A 20578-nucleotide genomic window follows, 5' to 3' on the forward strand; every position below is an offset into this window, starting at 1 on the left:
AGCTTCATTTATCCCTTAAAATATAGGTAACATCGATATTAAATCATTTACTCAATTAAAAAAAATCAACTGCTAAATAAATTTATTCATAAGAAGCAAAAAAAAAATAATAATTAATTTAAGAGTTCAAAATTTAACTTTGCTTAAATTATTATGCATTAAAATAATATTTAAAAATAAAATAAAATATTAAATAATATGTAACTTCATATATAATACAATTTCCAGCGACATAATTGAAACTTATATAGAAAAAAATAACAATAACTTATTTAATTAGAAGTAGAAAAATATTAATAATATTAAAAATATTAAAATAATCCCAAACTTATATAGTAAAAACGTTTAATAGTATTTACATAACTAAACTCTAATGCAAAATCATTATTGATATAAATAATATCATATTAAAAAAATTATATCTTTCATAAATAAATGCTTAGTATAGCAAAAACATATTAAACCTAAATAAATATAAATAAATTAATATATTTATCGGAAGGAAAATAGTGCAGATAAAACGCGCGCGCATTTTAAAAATGGACGTAATATGGAAATACTAGAAAAATTTTTACATATTCGCACATTGCGCACACCGCGATTTCCTCAACATCCACAAAAAACCACAGATGTGATTACATAAGAAAAAATTCTGGTAAGTGCTTTTTTATTATATGCAGTTGGTCTATATAGATATATTATCTTTAAATCTAATCTATCTTTTTTGAAAATCATTTCAATTGAATTCTAATTAATTTTCAAATTGTAAATATTTTTAAAAATTTTAATATTTTATAATAACTATATTTAGGACTTGTAATTATTAATAATATATGCATTATATTTATATATCTATTATTTAAACTATAAATTTTATAAATTTATACATGACAATATGAACTGTTTTACATTTTTATTGTTTTTTATGAAATGTAATTATAATTTTATTTGTCGTGCGTTGTACAGTCGTATCTGGTACCATAAAATACTAACAAAAAATTTTATTTCAATAAAAAATTAAATAAGTAATAAATGAATACGTAAGTAAAGACATTATAAGGTATATAGTCTATACCAATGCTTGACCAAATCGCAGGGCTGTTTTCGTCTTAGACGAGTTATCGTATTGGTTTGTAGTTGGCATGAACTTACTGGAAAGATACATTAATGCAGTTAATATACAATTTTGATAAACATACCAATCACAAAAAAACGTTCAAGATGAAACCGATTTTGCAAGGCATCAGTATAGTCCCTATATTTCATAATACTTTTACTAAATAGTAGTATATAATAAGTAAGTAGTAAATAGTAGTTAACAGTTGAATTTAAATTTTTTTATAAATAAACTAAAATAAAATATTTTATTAGTTGCATTCGAAAACATTATTTTAATTTTACTCTAGTTCATTATGCTTTTTTCATGTTCTTTGTCGAGCTGCTTTCTCCATGTGTGCGCTGAGCGTCCTCAGATCTTTAAGGGTTGCTCTAACGACTTGTCTTGTGATGCTACGCGTTTCATTTTCTTGACGATTCATATTAATTTTCTCTTCACTATTTTCGCTTTGATAGTAGTCTGATTAGTTTGTGACTATAGTCTATTATTAGATATAGTTTCTGGTTATCATATCTTTAGTATTACGTGCATACTAAAGATACGATTATGGTTTAACAAAGGTATACATGAATTACAAAAGCCATAGGGCATATTTCGTAATCGTACATAATCGGATACAATGTGGAAGTTGATTATTTTCAAGTTGTACCCATGTGATAAAAATAAAGAGTTCCAGATATGCTTAAGTTACCTAAATATTTGATATGATTTGTTATTTCTATTTTCAATATCTTCGGTATTACCGCCAAAGTTAAAAACTCTGCATCCTACCATAGATAGTAAAACCTATAACAAACTCTATTGGTAATTTATTTTATTTTATTTTCGTTAAATTAAAAATATAATTGGTTCAATTCCGGTTTCTGTGTCGATAGAGAAAACGGATTGATTGCTTTATTATTATTAGTTTAGTTCTGAGTAAATATTTTTATTATTAATTTTTTTTTATTTATTAATAAGTTTATTTGACTTCATAAAAATTTCAAGCGCCGAAATATCAATAAGGGTAGTTCCAGTTCGTACTTTTTATTATTTTTTTGTTTTTGAAATATTATGGATTCAAAGTAGAAATATAGTGACCTCCAAGTAATGGTTCCGAGGGGGTTCCGAGGGGGAATAAGTCACCGAAAAGAGAAAGTTTTAGTCCGTATACTACATATTAGTGTTAGAGAGTCGGGCACACCATTCCGACGATGGTCGCTTGACGGTGCATAAAGCCTTCCATCTCCTCACTACAAAAAAAAATAGAAATGTAATGTTACAATGAGCCATATCAAAAGCGTAGCATCGAGTAAAAGAAATGTATGAATATGGTTTGTTTATCAAATCCTTTTTTTTTGCTAATAATTGTCTTTAATTTAGTCTATTCTTCAATGTGTTAGGACTGTCTTATGTTAAAAATTTTTATTCATTATAATTATTATTATTCATATAAATTTTCCATCTAAAAGTACTTATCAACAAATTAAAATGTATTACGAGAAACATATACACTAAAAATATTTTAAACTAAATTCAATTTCTATAAATTTATATGCACTAAATTTAATAATTACTACTACTAATTGAATAGTACAATTATATTTCACTAGTGCTAATAAAAATAGATATTTATAAAAAATTACATGCAGCGTAGTTAAATATTAATGAACGTTTGGCTTTCTTAGATATCTACAGCGTCAAATACTAATTTCTCGATACTTCTTTGACGGTTTATATGTGACATACATATTAATCCTTTAAGTAATTCTAAATAACTCTTTGACTTAATGTATGTATATAATTAAAAGCTGGAATGTACTGCGACCAAAATATATTTATTGTTCATAATGTTCATACCTATGTAAATATCCATCTTTTAATTTATTTAATAGTTTATGATAACAGTAAAATATTACAGAGTAAAACAAAGCAATATTTTAGAAATCATCTCTAAATAGTTCTAAAAGTTATATAAATGCTAATTAATATAATATTAATGTAATATTAATATTGTAATAATGTAATAATTAATATAATATTAATGTGATATTAATATTGTATTAATTAGTTACTTACTTACTGTTACCCTCTTCCCTTCGTGGAGCATAGGGCCTCCGTCCTAGATCTAAACGTAACTCTATGGGTGCTTCTCGACATACATCACTCCAGTTATAATTTACATTATGAAGTTCTCTATCTACAGTTCTGCATCAGGTCTTCTAGAGCCTTAGGTGTTCTATCTGAGTGCTGTTCTTACAATATAATTCGCATTTTCGAAATGTGTGACCAATCTATCGCCATTTAAGTCGACCAATCTGAACTGGAACGGTTTATTGCTGTGTACGGTTCCACAGGTCTTAAATTAATGCCAAGATCGAAATAACTCAATCCCCTTTATAAAATTTAGTAATTTATTAATATAATTTAGTAAATAAGTAATTCTATTATTCTTTAGTTCAGAGATTGACGTCCATGTAGTCTTTCTTAGTTTATTTTTTTGTTTTTTGCAAGTTTATTCTTTAAATTAACTCGAGCAATTATTCTCAACTTTTTTTAAAACCATAAGTATTTATTATTTTCTGAATAAAGAAAAAAATTACTAAATGGTCACAAATGGTTCACAAATGGTATTAATTATGTACCATTATTTTGTTACAAAATATTATAATGAAAAATTTTTTATTAGATTCTTTTCATTTTTAATAGTTATTAAAATAAAGGTCTGGTATACCTCTAAATTACTTTTGAGAATAAACTGTAGAATAAACTCTCATACCAAAATACTTTAACACAACTACTATATGTTATTATAATCGCCATATTATTTTCAATAAATAGTATATGTTTTAGGTTAATCAAGATGTATATCGAAAACATTAGAGTATATGTATTAAATTAATCAAGATGTTGCATATCGAAAGCGTTATAAAACATTTAAATTTTCATATAAAACAGATGAGATGGTTAAATTCAGATATGTTATTTTAACTGTTATAATGACAGTATGTCTTAATAACTAAAGAAATTAGATGAATAATATTGTGTATGCTAACTTTAGTATATATAAAGGTGATCAAAGCTGATGATATAAAAAAAATTGGCTGGCCCATGCAAAATATTTATTTTGCATATATTTATATTTATTTATTACTTATATTGTATATATATATAATATAATATATATATATAATTTGTTATATTATTATATATATATATAATTTTATTATATTATTATGGCCATTAGAAACGTGAATCGTCCTTGAGAGTGTCCTTAGGCTGTCACCGGTTGGGAGTACCGTGTGCCATATAAAGTAATTATGTAAAATAAATTTTTGATTATGAATTTAATTTTATTATAAATAAAATTTATTTTTGTTAAGTTAAATTATAATATTATCAGAACAGAATTAAGAATTAATAGAAATATCTGTTTGAATGATGTTAAAGCATCGTGTATATAAAACTAATAATTATTTTGCTTAAAGACTTTTTTTAAAAGATCATAATATTTTTACAAAAATATTGTTTAAACGTATACGTAATATGTAAACAATAATATCATACATTATATATACAAATTACAGATTTATAAAAAAATATATATACAAAACTTTTGTGATTATAAAATACGCTTTCTATATTTGTAATAGTAAATAACTCTTAAATAAGCGACATATTGGCGCCACATAAATATTTTTCTTATATGACATGGAATTGCGCATGGAATGTGAATCTTCCAGTGCTCATCGCATATTTGGTCGCATTGTCAGTGCATTATGAGCCGCACTAAGCAAACATTTATTTATGGCCTAAGCCTAAAAGTAGGCAAAGAGCGTGGGTATGTGTGTAAAGCTTAAGCTATGACATCCTTTTATTCTGCAATAAACAGAACAAACAACGGAGAAGGGGTTGAAGAACACTGCGCTGCGCTGCAGGACAATTTTGATTTCCTTCAACTGCACATTTAATAAACATTTGTAAGGACGCAGAAACAAAGCAAATTTTGTTTTATTTTTAAAAATATTTCAAGATAATTTTTTTTTTGTCTTCGGTTTGTCGGTTTTATTCATAAATTACATATTACACATAATATTTGCTCCTTTCTTATATATGTATATGGCAAGTATTACACATTTTCGTGTAGTTTTTTCTTTGATAATTTTTTATTTTATTTTTTTCAATAATTTTACAGTAGTGTAGAAAAAAAATCCAGTAAAAACGAGAATGTTATAATAAATAAATAACATTTATAACAACCAAATAAATTACAAAAAATGTGTGAGTAGCATAAGGAGCTATCTGATTTATATAACTCACATTTTTTTATAATAATAAAATAAATAATTAAAAATCTGTAATAAATCAATATTTCATTACAAGTCAGTATTATGACGGATTATCTAATATAATTATTTTTTTGGGAGGGTTTCAGATAAAATACTGAATCGACTATAATTTTGTTTCCAATTGAATTATGCTTTGATGTTTTATTGATGAATAGTTATATGGGTCAGCTGCTTATGCCCCAACTCCTTTTGTTATTCTCCTCACTTACAAATAAATTATGCTACTAATATTATAAGAAATCCACTAATAAGTTTAATAAAATTTAGAAGGGTCGTTTTAAAGCTTAAGATCTCTTTTGAGTATGAGTCGCTTTGTTGCACGGATCTGTTAAGCTAAGCGGCCATTATTTATATTGTTTATATTGTTGAGCGGATCTGTTAAGCTAGAGGCCAATATTTGGTTTCTTCTAATGTATTAGAGAGAGAAAAAGAGTGGGACAGGGAAAAAATATTGGTTTCATCGAACATGAAACAAATTAGGTATTTAACATCCAATAACAGAACAGAATTTGATAAAATATAAATAACAGAAAGAGATAAGTTCATTTGATTTCATCTGATAAGGTCGTTTAGCTGTTTGGTGATTCCGTTCAATTAATTTTAATAAATTTAAGTAAATCATAAAATTTTTAATAAATACAAAACAGAATTACTAAACTTAGTGGTTTATTTGGTATAGTAATTTTAACAATTTTTTAAAAATTGTGTTGTATATTCTAACTAAACTATAGAAATTTATACAAGTATGTGTTGTTTTCAAAACTATTTAAAACTAAATAAAGAAACTTAAAATTAGAAGATGTAAAATTTGAAATAAAAATCGTGTAAGTCTTCTAACAACAATGCTCAGTTTGCAAACAAAATTTATGACCCATTAAAACAATTAACAATTAAGACCATCCAACTTGTACACCCCTTACCCCAGCAGTTCTCATTACAGTGCCATCCGGCAGTGCGATGTCTTATTGTTTAAGTTAATTAGCATTTTTTGGCATTCGCCATTGCAAAATTCTGAAAGATTTAACTCACTTGCTGCACTGAAACAAATTACTGAGGCGTACAAATTAAGCGAAACTTTGTTGCAAAGGATTTTCACGGTACATGGCAAAAAACTAATAGCATCGCAAGTGAAATTTGAAAGAAAATCGGATATAAATCTAAAATTATTGCGTGAAAAATCCATAAAATTGTTTATGTGACTTTGTTGTTTATTGCCGATACGCTACATTTAAATAATTTGAAAAAAAAAATTATTAAATTAATTTTCAAATATCGCACTCGCGAAAATCATTCATTTTATGGAGGTTTAAAATACGAAACTATTGAGAATCCATTGAGAAATTCTGTGGCTATAAGTTATATGTTCTAAAAACTTTTAATTACTAATCTATTAATAATCACTTAATGGTTAAACCTCTAGCTTTTACGTTATTTTCTTCGTATCGTGCTACTTTTTTTTGTGCATGCAGTGGCTAAAATGTCACACCCATTTTACATGGCGCATGTTAGGTTAGGTTAGGTTAGGTTATACTGGCGATCCCAGGGGGATCCGCATTATTACAAACCCTAGGGCTGAAACTATCTAGAACCTTTGACAAAGCTTATGATGCTATTTAAAGAAAGGTCTTGAAGTTCGCCAGAATCCGCAAAAAAGAAAGTCCCTAAAATGTTAAGGCAGCGCCGCACATGTGCCGGACAAAAGCAAAACAGGTGGGAGGAAATTTCATAATCCTCACTGTAACTGCGACAGATATGGTTAAAAGGGAGATTTAGTCTCGAGTTAATGTTAGTTAACTGCTTGATACTCTTAAGTTGTTACTGTTGTATATGCGTTAGTTATTTTTTTCCAAACAAATCTCTACGTTTACTCTCAAAAATTTTTAATTTTCTCTTTTCTACTCACTCGCAACATTATTTCTTTGTAAGAGGAACAGTTCTGAGAGCAAACATGCCGTGCAAACAAAGCCATTTGAGAGCTTATTACTCACTGTTTGTTGAAATAATTTTGTAAATAAATTACTCTACATTTATAGCCATAGCTACAATTCAGCTATAATATATTCTCTATTATTCTTACTTAAGATATTTTCAATAATATACAATTTAATTTAAGAACTTTGTCTTCCTCAATAATAAAGTATACAGTCAAAGACACTTAAGCCCACCACGAAAAGAAAGAAACCATACCACAAAATGTAATGAATCTTGAGTCTGTCATGATTCTCATGGATATTACTTTTGACCCGGATAAAATAACTGAAAAATAATCTATAAGATTAGTTCTATATTATTCGTTAATCAACCTGTAAATACAGCCCGAAATTTATATCTGGCTACTGAATTCGCTGCCAATTATTCATTTACATATTGATGTCGACTACTTCCCTGTGAGTTCTATGCAAGGATCGCGTGCATAATTGTGTTCACAGAGGTGCGAAGATTGTGCAGTACACCTACCGCTCTATTCCGATTAGAAATGGAAGAATGAATGCAATAAAATGTGTTGCAATTTGATTAATACTTAATTATTATTGATATAATATATTTTAAAAATATTTTATTAAAATTTTCAGACTGTCAGTAACGAGCCGTATGCAAAGGAAACCCTGGAGCATCTGCTATCTAACTACCCGCTTCTCCCGAGAACTCGACAAAAATACTTGGGGGCTTTCAGTTTTACCGGACTAGAGCACATACCCAAGGTGTCTGTTGAAATCCTAATAAAATTGGCTAATAACACGCGCAACCTAAGCGATGCACACTATCATTAAAAAAAATTTAGACTCTGATCTAGTATCACAATAGACCTTAATGGTTGACTGCCAGCATAACCTAATCTAATCTACCATTGTCAGTAACTCATTCGGTTTGAAAATGCTAAGAAATTTAAACTTAATAAAAAATAATGAAATAAATCTAACAGAACTACAGTGTGAAGAAATTAAAAACGCTATTTAAAAAATGGTTGAAGAATTCTTAAAAAATTGCGAAGTGCAAATTCCTTAACGATTGTTACATTTTCCCCCTAACCATTCCTCTGAAGGATGTGGCATAGAATTTTCAACATGTTTTTTTTCCTAGATACAATATTTATTCAAAAAATTTTTTTCGGTAATTGTTGAAATGGAATTTGAACACGAGTGACACAAACAATGTTTTGAACATCCTGGCAAATAATTCTTTTCCAATTTTTTTTTTTGCCGCTGCTGCTGCACTGGCCAAAATAGCAGTTGGTATCCGGAAATTGGCAAGTTTGCGACAATGTTTCTTCCTTGCTTTATTTTTAGTCCTTTTTCAGTCCTCTACATTTTTCTTGACTCGCTGCATATGCCTTTTCAACTTAACTAATTTCGTTTATTTTTCACTTTGATTCGATTTTTTCGGTTCTGAGGACAGTAAATGCTGGTCAGTTGTAATTCAGAATTGCAGTTCACACTTTTTATCACTTCCGCCAGATTTGCGCTGAGCGCTGCGAAGATTTATGCCCTCAATCGCTGTTCAATTTTATTGATGGCTTTAATGCTTTTTAAATAAATTTAGTCAAGAAATGTCTTATTCTCCTCACTGTACTCGCATCCAAATGCAAATATCTGAAGCAATTAATTTAAACAGAAATTGAATTTATTATTGTATTATATGTAATTTTTTTTTTGTTTTTTGTACACAAGTAGGAATTTTTATGTAACATTGAAGTTTTAAAAAAAAATTTTTTTCTATAATTTTTGCTGTTTATTTTCCTATATAATTTGTTTATTAGCTTATAAGAAAAATGTGAAGATCAGAAAAAAACTATTTATTATTATTTTTTTTTTATATGTGATGAAGTTTCATTTTATTTTATTTAATTTTATTTTTTTTATTTTATTTTATTTTATTTTTTTTTTTATTTTATTTAATTTTATTTTATTATATTTTATTTAATATTGTATTATACATATTACTGCAATTTAATTTATTAATCTTCTGTTTATATTATTTAATTTAATTTTATCTTTTCTATAATTATTGTTGTTTATTTTCTTATATAATTTGTTCTTAGCTTATAAGAAAAATGTGAAGATCAGAAAAAAAACTATTTATTATTTCTTTTTTTATTTTAATGTGTTATAAAGTTTTATTTTATTTTATTTAATTTTATTTGATTTTAATTTCTTTTATCTTATTTTATTTTATTTTATTTTTTTTTTATTTCATTTAATATTATTAAATAAAACTTCTTATCATTATAACAGTGTGAAGATCAGGAAAAAACTATTTATTTTATATTTCTTTTTATTTTTATGTGTTATAAAGTTTTATTTTATTTTAATTTTAATTTTATATTATACATATTACTGCAATTTAATTTATTAATTTTCTGAATATATATTTTAATTTAATTTTATCTTATCTAATTTCATTTTGTTTTATTCAAATATATATTATATTATTTTATTTCGCCTTATTTTATTTATTACATTTTAATATATTTTTTTTTAATATTATTGTTGTATTTTATTTTGTTATTTATTTTATTAAATTTTATTTTATTTTATTGTATTTTAATTTATTCATTTCATTGGCTTTATTTTATTAATTTTCATTTGATTGTGTTTTATTTTATTTCGTTCTATTTTATGTTATTTTATTTCACTTTGATTTATTTATTTTATTTCTTTTTTTTATATTATTGTGTTATTTATTTCATTAAATTTTATATTATATTATTGAATTTTATATTATTTATTCATTCCATTGTTCCTTTTTTATATTTAATTTTTTTTTATTTCAATTTCTTTTATTTTAGTTTATTTTATGTTATTTTATTTAGATTTATTTTATTTTTTTTATTTATTTTTTTTAAATTTCATTTTGTTTTATTTTATTATAATTTATCCTGTTATTTTATTTTATTGCATTGCATTGTAGTGTTTTATATTACAATAAATTGCAGTATATGTTATTATATTATGTTTCTAATTAAATTTCAAATTAATCTATTTAATTTAACCTTATTTTATTTAGTTATATTTATTTCATTGTATTTTATTTTATTATATTTAATTTTATTTAGCATTATTATATTTCATTCTATTATAATTTGTTTTATTATGTACTATTTTATTTTATTTTATTTTTTTAATTTTATTTTATATTTTTATCATATCTCACTAAATATAAATTTAATAAGAAAATTTCTTGTTTTGTTTTATTTTATATTTTTATTTATTATTTTTTATTTTAGTCCATATTATTATATTTAATAATGTCCTTTTGTTGTTTAATTTTATTATTTTGTTTTATTGTGTTTTATTTTATCATATTTTATTTTGTTGCGCTATATGTATTATTTTATTCAATTTTGGTGTTCATTAGTTTATTTCATTTCGTTGTTAATTATATTTTTATATTTTAATTTATTTTACTTTATTTGATTTTATTTAATGTTATTTAATATAGCAGCAAGGATATTTATATAATTGGAAATATTTTCTATTCGATTTTATTGTTAATACAAATTATTTCTGATGAATATTTTATTTTTACAAAATTCCTTTGTTGCGAATGTTAGGTCGGGATCTCATGAAATGTACCCACAGCTGCAATATGCTATTATGTATAGTATTTATTAAGGAAACCCATATCGAGTAGTCTTTTTAAACTAAACGGTAGAGAATTTAATATATCTGAACGTGATTGTTCTTTGTGTAATCGTCATGAAATAAAAAATATATGTCATATTATTGGTGTATGTCCAATTTTCCCAGAATATAGATGTCTTTTTTTTGATGAAGCACTACTGTCCGAAGAAGAAGTTAAAATCTTGTTAAGTGTATATCGGATTTTTAGAGAATATAGACTTATTTTTTTTAATGAAGCACATCTGTCCGAAAAAGAAGTTAAAGTCTTATTAAACGGTAGTAATACTTAGAACCTGTATAAATTTATGGAAAGCAATGTTAATAATATGCAGCACTTTTTGTTTGCCAAGCTGACACACAACAATTCTTACTTGGAAAAAAACTTTATCATATATAACTGGCAAAGCCCTAGGGACAACTTATACGTGCCAAAACTGTATAGTAATACATAAAACAACGCTATCTTAACCTTAGCAGAAAAACGATTTATTTAACGATATTAAAATTTACACTAAAGTTCTTTCAGGACACTGTAGACTTAATTACCACATGAAGATTATAGGTGCGGTAGAAAGTGATTTCTCTCGACTCTGTCATGAGCAGAAGGAAACATCAGAACATATCCTATGTAACTGCCCAATAGCAACAAGACGTAGACTCGACTACCTTGGAAACGGGATTTTAGTCTCAAAATTAAGCCCACAACAATTACGAGATTTATAAATAGTCTATAATTATTTTAGTTCGGTCTTGAGGCGCATAATAGAACTTTTAGGTCGGGGTGCATTCATAGCCTATTATTTAATAATAATAAAAAACACACAACAAATATATTATTGTCAATTTAGATTTTCAGTAAAATTCTATGATTTTGTAAGTGCTGTAAGAATTTGCTTGAGTCAATAATAAATAATAAAATAATCATACACTATATATGGTCTATTTAAACGGCTATTAGTTGTTTATTTGCGTTACTTTTAGAAACAGAAAAATAATTTGTCATAGTATGCAAAAAAAAAAAAAAATATAAATATAAATAATATGTAATAAATTAGTGAGATAATTGCATATGTATAGAAAGTACCAAAAATCATTAAAAAGAAATCACAAATCTAATGCGCTATTAAGAAGTCTGTGTTGAAAAAGTTATTACCATAGCAAAGGCATTAAAATCAACATAATGGCTTAAGCAAACAGATTCATGTTGGAAAATAAAAAAAAAAAAAGAAGAGCCAGTCATAGTTATGAAGGAAGAAGAAAAGGTTATAATTTCATTGCTCTGGACATTGCGGCCTGTTCTATGTCCTTTTAAATTTACTGTGTTGTGTCGCCTAAAAAGTTTTCAATGAAGCACCAAACGCCAAACGCCAAACGCCATACGCCAACTCCAACGCCAACGCCAACGCCAATGCCAGGACCATAATAAAATCAAAGCCTCAAACTTACTTTGTTTTATTTCGATGTCCTTAATTCCTTTAAATGCAATTTTTTATTTTTACTCGAATTTTTGTTTTTCCTCTAATGATTTACGTTATTTGCATATTTTTGCACTTATAATCTTTTGTTTTGGCAGCAAAGAAAAGCATAATTTGAACAAAACGATTTTTCATTTTCTTAAAACTTATTAGAGGCTATGACGGTTTTATTATGAACGGCTTTGTTGTTGTTGTTTTTTTTAGTTTCGAATGCAGAGGAATATTGTGGAATCGTGGGTGCGTAAGTCCGAGCTATACGACATGCAGCAATCAGATTTTGTAAAAACAAAAAATTAATTTATAAAATCTTCTTTTTAGCAAAAAAAAAAAAAACAAAAATAATTGTTTCGATTGATATATTTTAATGTTTTCATATATACGATTATATAGTAATACCAGTCAGTCCGCTGCTGTACTTTGGTCAATATTTGTTTGTCTTCATACTCTAGCATAATTTATAACTGACTCTGTAGAAATCGTTACAGAGTCAGAGTGTCAGAGTCAGACTCAGACTCAGAGTCAATGTAAAAATAAGTGTGAAATCCTTTTGTGACTGGCAAGGACTTCCCAATTGCTGCAGTATTGAACATTTTGTGGAAGAATACCATGAATGTTACTCATACGCTATAGGAACTACGCATAATAAGTTGTTATCATATAGATTTATTTCTTTTTCCTTATGTTTTTTTTAAAGTGATTTTTGTTTGGTATGCTTATGCGAACACATTTTATGTCTTATTGTTAACGCCTTAGTAGTCCACAGCCGCATTTGCGTCTGCAATTTTCAGCGCCTACAAGTCTACTGCAGCAGATTTTTTTCTTCTCAACGCTTCTTGCGTCTTATGTGGCGTTTTTTCTTCTTTTGGCATTTTTGGCTGACAAGCAACTGTAGTGCCTTCCTACCACTGCTGCCAAGAGTGTACATCATAAACCAAAAATGTTATGGCAAAACACATAACAAATTACAGAATTCATCCGCAGTTTAAGTAAATAAGAATATAGATTTGAAAATGGTCTAGATTTGCTCGCATGAAAACATATCAGTTTTGCAGATTTACAGATTTGCATTCATATAGAATGGCAATGCAATGTGGTTTTGAAATTTCTCTTCAAACTGAGGCAGACTCAGTTGAATAAAGCGGTTCCCTTAATTATTTCGCTTATTGTAACAGTGCCTGGTGCGCTCATACTTCATGACACACTCCACAGTCGAGCTCATTTCTTTTTAGGAAGATTTATGCCTGCATTGTCTTTTCCATTTGGCAACACCAAACACAATTTCATTTTTCTTGGCACTGGAATACATGCTTGGAACAATAATATATAAACACTCTAGATATAGCGTTGTCTTTACAACAATTTTTCTGTTTATATTATTTCTTGCTTTTGTTTATTATTATTTTATATTTATAAAAATTTTTTGGCTTCCGTAGCATATTAACTTGGCCAAATGGCGCTTATTGTTTGGCATCAAAATTTCGCATGCATTGCCTCGTATCTCCTATACGAAGACGGAAGATGTGAACGTATTCCGAGCTGCAGTGATTTCTTAGCATTTTAATGTTACGGTGCATCCGAATCAGCATCCTTTTTGGCATTTGCAAGCATACAAGATTGGACTCGTTCATTGGCGGGCATAAATCAACTACTGCGGCAATCGCTGCTACAAAAAATTGCAAAAAAACTCTGCAAACTCAAAGCAGTAAAGTTAAGTATTGTCAATCGCAACAATGAAAATTGGAATGTCGCCACGTGCCGGGCGATAGCTTCACCGGCCGCGCCTCTTATTATGATTTTTTAATTGCTGACGCACATTTTTGACGAGTTGCCCAGTTTTATTTTTGCTGTTGCTATTGCTGTTGCTGTTGCTGTTGCTGCTGCTGCTGCCTCTGTTGCTGTTGTGAATGTTGTTGAGTGTTTATTGGCTCATCGTCTTTTTGGCCAGCATTTCGGGATTTCCTACTTGGCTAACTTGGATATTGGCTCATGGTATTGGCATATCTGGCATTTTCGCAATGAACAGGTGGCGAAATATTGTTAATAAAATTATTTCAAGAGGAACAAAATACTCAAGTGATTTCTTCTATAAAATTAATGCTAGCAGTAGCAGTAGCAGCTGCTGCTAGGGTTAAACTGTATGCTGTACCTATACTGTATACTTTCATTCGATGACGTTTGATTGGCTCATCGTCATGAGCAAGGACGCGGCAGTTCATTGACATCTACTCTTGGACAAACTTGCACATTCTTCTATGGCCATTGCATACGAAATTGGGCCTGTAAATTTATTTGCCAAAATTCAGTATTTGTTGTCATCCGTTGTCTGTCGCAGGTTTTTCTTCCTGATCGTCGGTGTCGGTGTCGGTGCTGGTGTCGGTGTTGGTGTTGGTGTTATTTTGATTTAATTTTGGCAGCAGTTAATATACACAATAATTTTTATGCCAATTTTCTTAATATAAAAGTTTTTTCTTTTTAATTCATTGGTGGAATCACTTGTTTGATTGGCAAACGTTTTTATTTTGGTTCTTCTGATAAACACATTAGCGGAAAGTGAAACTCTTAAAAAAAACTATAAACAATGACATAATTTCTGCTATAAAATGAAGGTGAAGGACATGTTTATTAATATTTCAAAAAATGTTGCATTTATTTCATTCATTATTAATTAAAAATAATCAATGAAATATATTTGAAACATGTGTATAAAATAAAACGGTCAATTTATGTATAGTTTCAGATGAGTGGGTTAAATTTATAATAACACTTGAACATCGAAGGAAACCATCTATATATAATATTTTTTTAGTCAATTAATTAAGATAAACTAATAGCTTCGAATGAGTGCGTTAATTTCATCATAATACAGTACATCGAAGGAGACCATCTATATATAATATTTATTTAGTCAATCGTATGAGATCAACTTCAGATAGCTTCAGATAAGTGGGTTAAGTTTATCATAATTCTTAAATTCGAAGGAAACCACCAATATATAATATTCTCTTTTGTTTATTATATGAGATAAATTAATAGATTCAGTTGAGTGGGTTAAGTTTATCCTAATAGCTAAAGAGCGAATGAAACCATCTACATATATTATTTTTTTAGTCAATTATATGAGATTAACTAATGGCTTCAGACAAGTGGCTTAAGTTAATCTTAATACTTCAACATCAGAGAAAACATTCTATGTATAATATTTTTTTCAATTAAAAAAGATAAACCAAAAGTTTCGGATATGGGCTAACATGATTGCTACTTTGATTGTATCAATAGCCTCTTAAAAAAATGATCTTGTATTTTTATTGAACCATTGTCGTAAACTCTTCAGCCATGATATCTTTCGTCCTCGGGGACCACGTCTACCTTCAATTTGCTTTCAATGATTAATTTCAGTAGTTCGTACTTTTTCGTATAGCTCAGAATATAACCGAAAAATTCCAATTTTCGTCGTTTTACTGTCCCTAGTATTTCTATCTCTTTGTTGACACGCCGAAGTATTAAATTACTCACAATATTTTTGAAATATATTAAAAGTGCACAATTACATTAAAATCAGTGTTGGAATCAGTATTAGGTTTAGGTGTAGTGTGAGAATAAATCTTTATATATTCCACATAAATAGACTATGGGTTTCTGTAATTCACTTAGGCTCTGGCTGTTAGATGTCCCTTGTTTAAATAATTCCTATGATACATGCATTTCTATTATAAGAGTTACTCGTATCATTTTAATAAATTTATATTTTTTTAGAATGTTTTGAAGCTACTGACATCAATTGTTGATAGTTCGTTAGAATTTTTAAAAAAAGTGTACCAAGAAATATGTGTTGAGTCCTTGCTAGCGCTGAACATCTGCACCATATATGAGAGAGCTTTGTAGTTCTTCTTTTCTTTTATGACACAGAGGAAAATATTGTCGGTGTGATATTCAAAAAAAAACCTGCCTCTATATAATAATATAATATAATAATATTAGATATATTATTGTCGATTTTGGTCTTACTTTAGTTAGTTTTTTAGTTTGGGAAGGGTTAATAGACGACACATGCGTGGGCTTGACACAAGTGATTTTATTTTAGCACTTAATTTGTGCTTTTTTGTGGCTTGTTCTATATATCATGATAATTATAGATAATTATTGATATTGAAATGCTTAAAGAGTAAAGAGTTTATTTATTATGAAGTTATCATGATAGTCAGTAGATCTTGGCATATAAATTAGAGACCCATTCAACTTGTTCAATGATGTGACGCATAATACGATGACTTTTGATTTAAAATATGAAGAGTATAAAATTTGAATTGCTACTTTGCTATCAGTTAACAATTTTTTAACAATTTTTAATATCAGTCTTACTAATATTATATTAGCTGCAACATGACCGCTATGCTATCCTCAACAATATTATAAGAATATTCTTTATTATAATTTAAGTATGTTTAGTTCTGAATATTCACTAAGGCCAACCTTGTTATCCATTTTGGAGCCATTCGTACAGATATTGTGTAGACCATGAAGATGATCAGCTTTTTTCGCCATTCATCTTATTTTGTTATATAGTGTCTAAATTGTCCCATTAACTTAGGTTGGATTTACTTGAGAATGTTGTAATGTTAATGGTACTGTGGATTGGGAAAAATATACAAATTTATACAAATAATTAGATTGAAATGAAATATAGATCAAAGGACAATGTTTATTTGATATGAGACTAATTTGTAATTCAAAAAAATTAACATATTATTATTATTAAAAATTTTAACGTGAAATCGCCTAACAGCCGGTACTACGGCCAGAAGAGTCCTCTTGTACCAATTACACTATTGGTTACACAAAGCGCTTTAAAGCTTTGTGAACAAAGTCCAGAACTAAATCTAGAGAAGAGCTCTTAATCTGTTCTGGTGACAGAAATTCCATATGAAACAAGTTTGTTCTGTGCGTCATTAAAGTTGGACAATCACAAAAAATAAATCAATAAGTAAATCATTTATCTTTAGCATAATATACAATATAGAAAAATAATGATTAGTATTCCATTTTATAGTTATTTCATTTCAGTACTTTATATATTTTAACTCATTTTGTGAATAAATAAGTGATCAAAAAAGATCTAAATATACTCAACTGTATATATATATATATATATATATATATATATATGTATGTAGTTATGAAATAGTTCACATATGGCAGTGCCTCACATCTCTGTACATAAATTTCAATTAATTAAATGAATACATTTGCTTTGATTTCGCTGCGACAGTGTTGTGCGCTGGTTTCAGATGCATCTACCCGTCCATTAAGTTCATGGATATTACAAACTGCAAGTATTTGAATGTTCTTGCAAATACGAGAAATTTCTAGAAATCTAGAAATTTCGAAAGCTGCAGACAATTTTTTCAAACCGATTTTTGTTTGAGTTCTAATTTTAATTTATAATTGATTCAATATTTATTTCACTGCACTATGTAGTATGTGGTTGCGCTGCATTCACCAAAGCTTTTATATATTTGTGTCAAAAGAATTGCATTCATACTGCAGCTGGGTTTTTTCCGTTGCAGATATTTTGCTAAATAACATCAGTTTCTTTCTCATATGTAATCTAAAGTGTATGCCTTTATTTTTCGGTTTTGCCCAATTTATTTTTTATATAAAATTAAATTTTATATATCTTTATATTTCGTAATCAGTTTCAGATATAGAAAATGTGGATTGAGTTTAATAAAAAGAAGAAACACATAAATGCTCCTATTTCTACCTACTACATTCTTATAAGTTTAATGTGATAATTATTATGTCTGACTGTTTCAAATAAAATTTTATATAAATGTTTAAATGTTTAAATAATAGAAAGTTCATAGACCAATAACTAATTTTTTAAATAAAGTAGCAAAGCAAATTTAGGTTTACTGCAGCAGAGGCAATATAATTTTTAGTTTTAAGAAATATTCGAAATTTTTAATTTTATTACAATACTTTTAAATTCTAAATTCATAGACTCATTCATAAAAAATTAAGAAATAATTTTTAGACCATGTAATGATTAAAGAATTTATGTTGCTTAACCTAATAATAAATGTTCTTCACAGAAGATAGTCTAAGAGATAGACCGAAATATTTAATAACATTATATATACATACATAAATAATGTCATATTATATATACACATATACGTATATATATATATATTATTACAATTATATATTAATAATAAATAAATAATAATAAATAAAACTATAAAACAGTAATTAATTTCTTTTTTATTGAAAAATTGCACCTATTCCACTTACTAATTAGCAATTATTAAGTATATATAATTTGCATTATAAACTTAATAATTCTAAATCCGGTTAAATTAACTAATAATATTAAAAGTAAGGTCGGTGACAATTATTAAAATTATAATATTACTGAGATATTAAAACGAATAACAAATTATTATTAAAATATTATTTTATACATATTAAAATATTATATACTTTTAATAATATAACTATAAATGAAGTAAAAGTTAAACATTTTTATTCCTCTATTTACATTTATATGCATTTGCATATATATTAAAAGTTTTTAAATAAAAATTAAAAATTAATTTTCTAAAAAAAAAAATTATTGGTCTAAAAAACAAGTTTTTATTTATTATTTAAAATTATATTCTGTATATGTAATGAGTAATAATTTCATAAATTAAATTAAATTTCTCAGTATTGTGCATTTTTTTTTTTTTTTTGCGGCAAGGAGGAGTGGAATACCTACGCACTGACCACAATCCGGCGGCCCGGAAAGTGAGTGTCCGACTCGCACGGACTAAACCAACTCCCCCTCATTCCTAGAGATCTTGTAACACTTAAATCATAATTGCAAAAAACTGTGATCATTCATTACAAAACTATAACCTTAGAATACCAAATTTTTTATATGAATTAATATAAGTCCTTAAACAGATCGACAAACATATGAAAAACAGTTAAAAGCAAGATGTTTAGGTAGGGAGATCCATTTTCAAAATTTATTGATATATAAGCTGATAAAAAATCGCATATCCAAACAATATTTAATCAAAAAATCTCAAATATATTAAAAATGATTCATCCAAATATCTACCTTTAATTTAATACCTAATATATCTTTTCATTTAGGTGGGTACATGGTACGTATGAGCACCAATGAATAAATTAATTTATATTTCTTGCAAAAAGTCGTTGATCGCTCAGTTCAAATCACAAACGGTCATGTTAGAGGAAATCTTTTGCAAAAATACTCATAAGATAATAAAATATTTATTTGTGAAAAATATTTCAATTTTGTAGTTTTCGAACCTAATGGAAATACAAAGACATATTGTGCATCATCGGTCGAATGACGGATGAACTACTTTTCGAAGTAGGCGAAAGTATTGATTAACGCAACAAAAATTATTATGTTCACAAAAGCTGTCAGTTTTGTTCAAGTTTAGTCAAAAGGCGTTAAACTCAATGACTGGAATTGCTTTCACTAATTGACATTATCGAAACGATTGTTTATCATTAAGATTAGCTTTAATATGATTTATTGCATATTATAATGGCTAATATGGTTAACGGATTCTTTTACAGTATTTAAAAAAAATAACCTATAAGATTCAACCTGTCAAACTCTTGTGTATTTATAGTCGTCTCTCAGAGCATGCACAGATTTTCTCTTCACCTAAATAGTCTTTAAAAATTCAATGAGCTGTGCTTTACAATGTCTTAGTTTTCTTATCAAAAAATCTTGCAGCTACACAGCGATCGACTTTAATAATTTTTTATAGTTTTTTAGATGTTTTCTTTATCCTGTCTTGGTTCCTATCGGCAGTACCAGTTGTGGGTGGCAGTGTTGGATTATCGATAAACCAACGGATATTTTTATAGCTCCAGTCTCATCGGATCTAAAATATACTGTGTTTAATTTGTAAAACGTAATTGAATTAACGGAGCCGAAGAGTTACTGCTCAATTAGAATTATTTTCGATAGTCAAAGTTAGATTTGCACTCGATCTGTAATATTATGCT

At 27.2% G+C, this 20578-nt stretch overlaps 1 long non-coding RNA gene across 1 annotated transcript in view; it reads left to right on the forward strand.

Moving 5' to 3' along the window:
* The first annotated feature begins 310 nt into the window (after positions 1–310).
* LOC119689410 overlaps positions 311–20578 on the forward strand; it is a 34805-nt gene continuing 14537 nt past the window's right edge. The window contains exon 1 of the long non-coding RNA XR_005253422.1: positions 311–655. This is a non-coding gene — a long non-coding RNA (uncharacterized LOC119689410). The remainder of the gene's footprint in view (positions 656–20578) is intronic.

This window comes from Teleopsis dalmanni, chromosome X (assembly GCF_002237135.1).
Source record: "Teleopsis dalmanni isolate 2A chromosome X, ASM223713v2, whole genome shotgun sequence".
Classification (NCBI taxonomy): domain Eukaryota; kingdom Metazoa; phylum Arthropoda; class Insecta; order Diptera; family Diopsidae; genus Teleopsis; species Teleopsis dalmanni.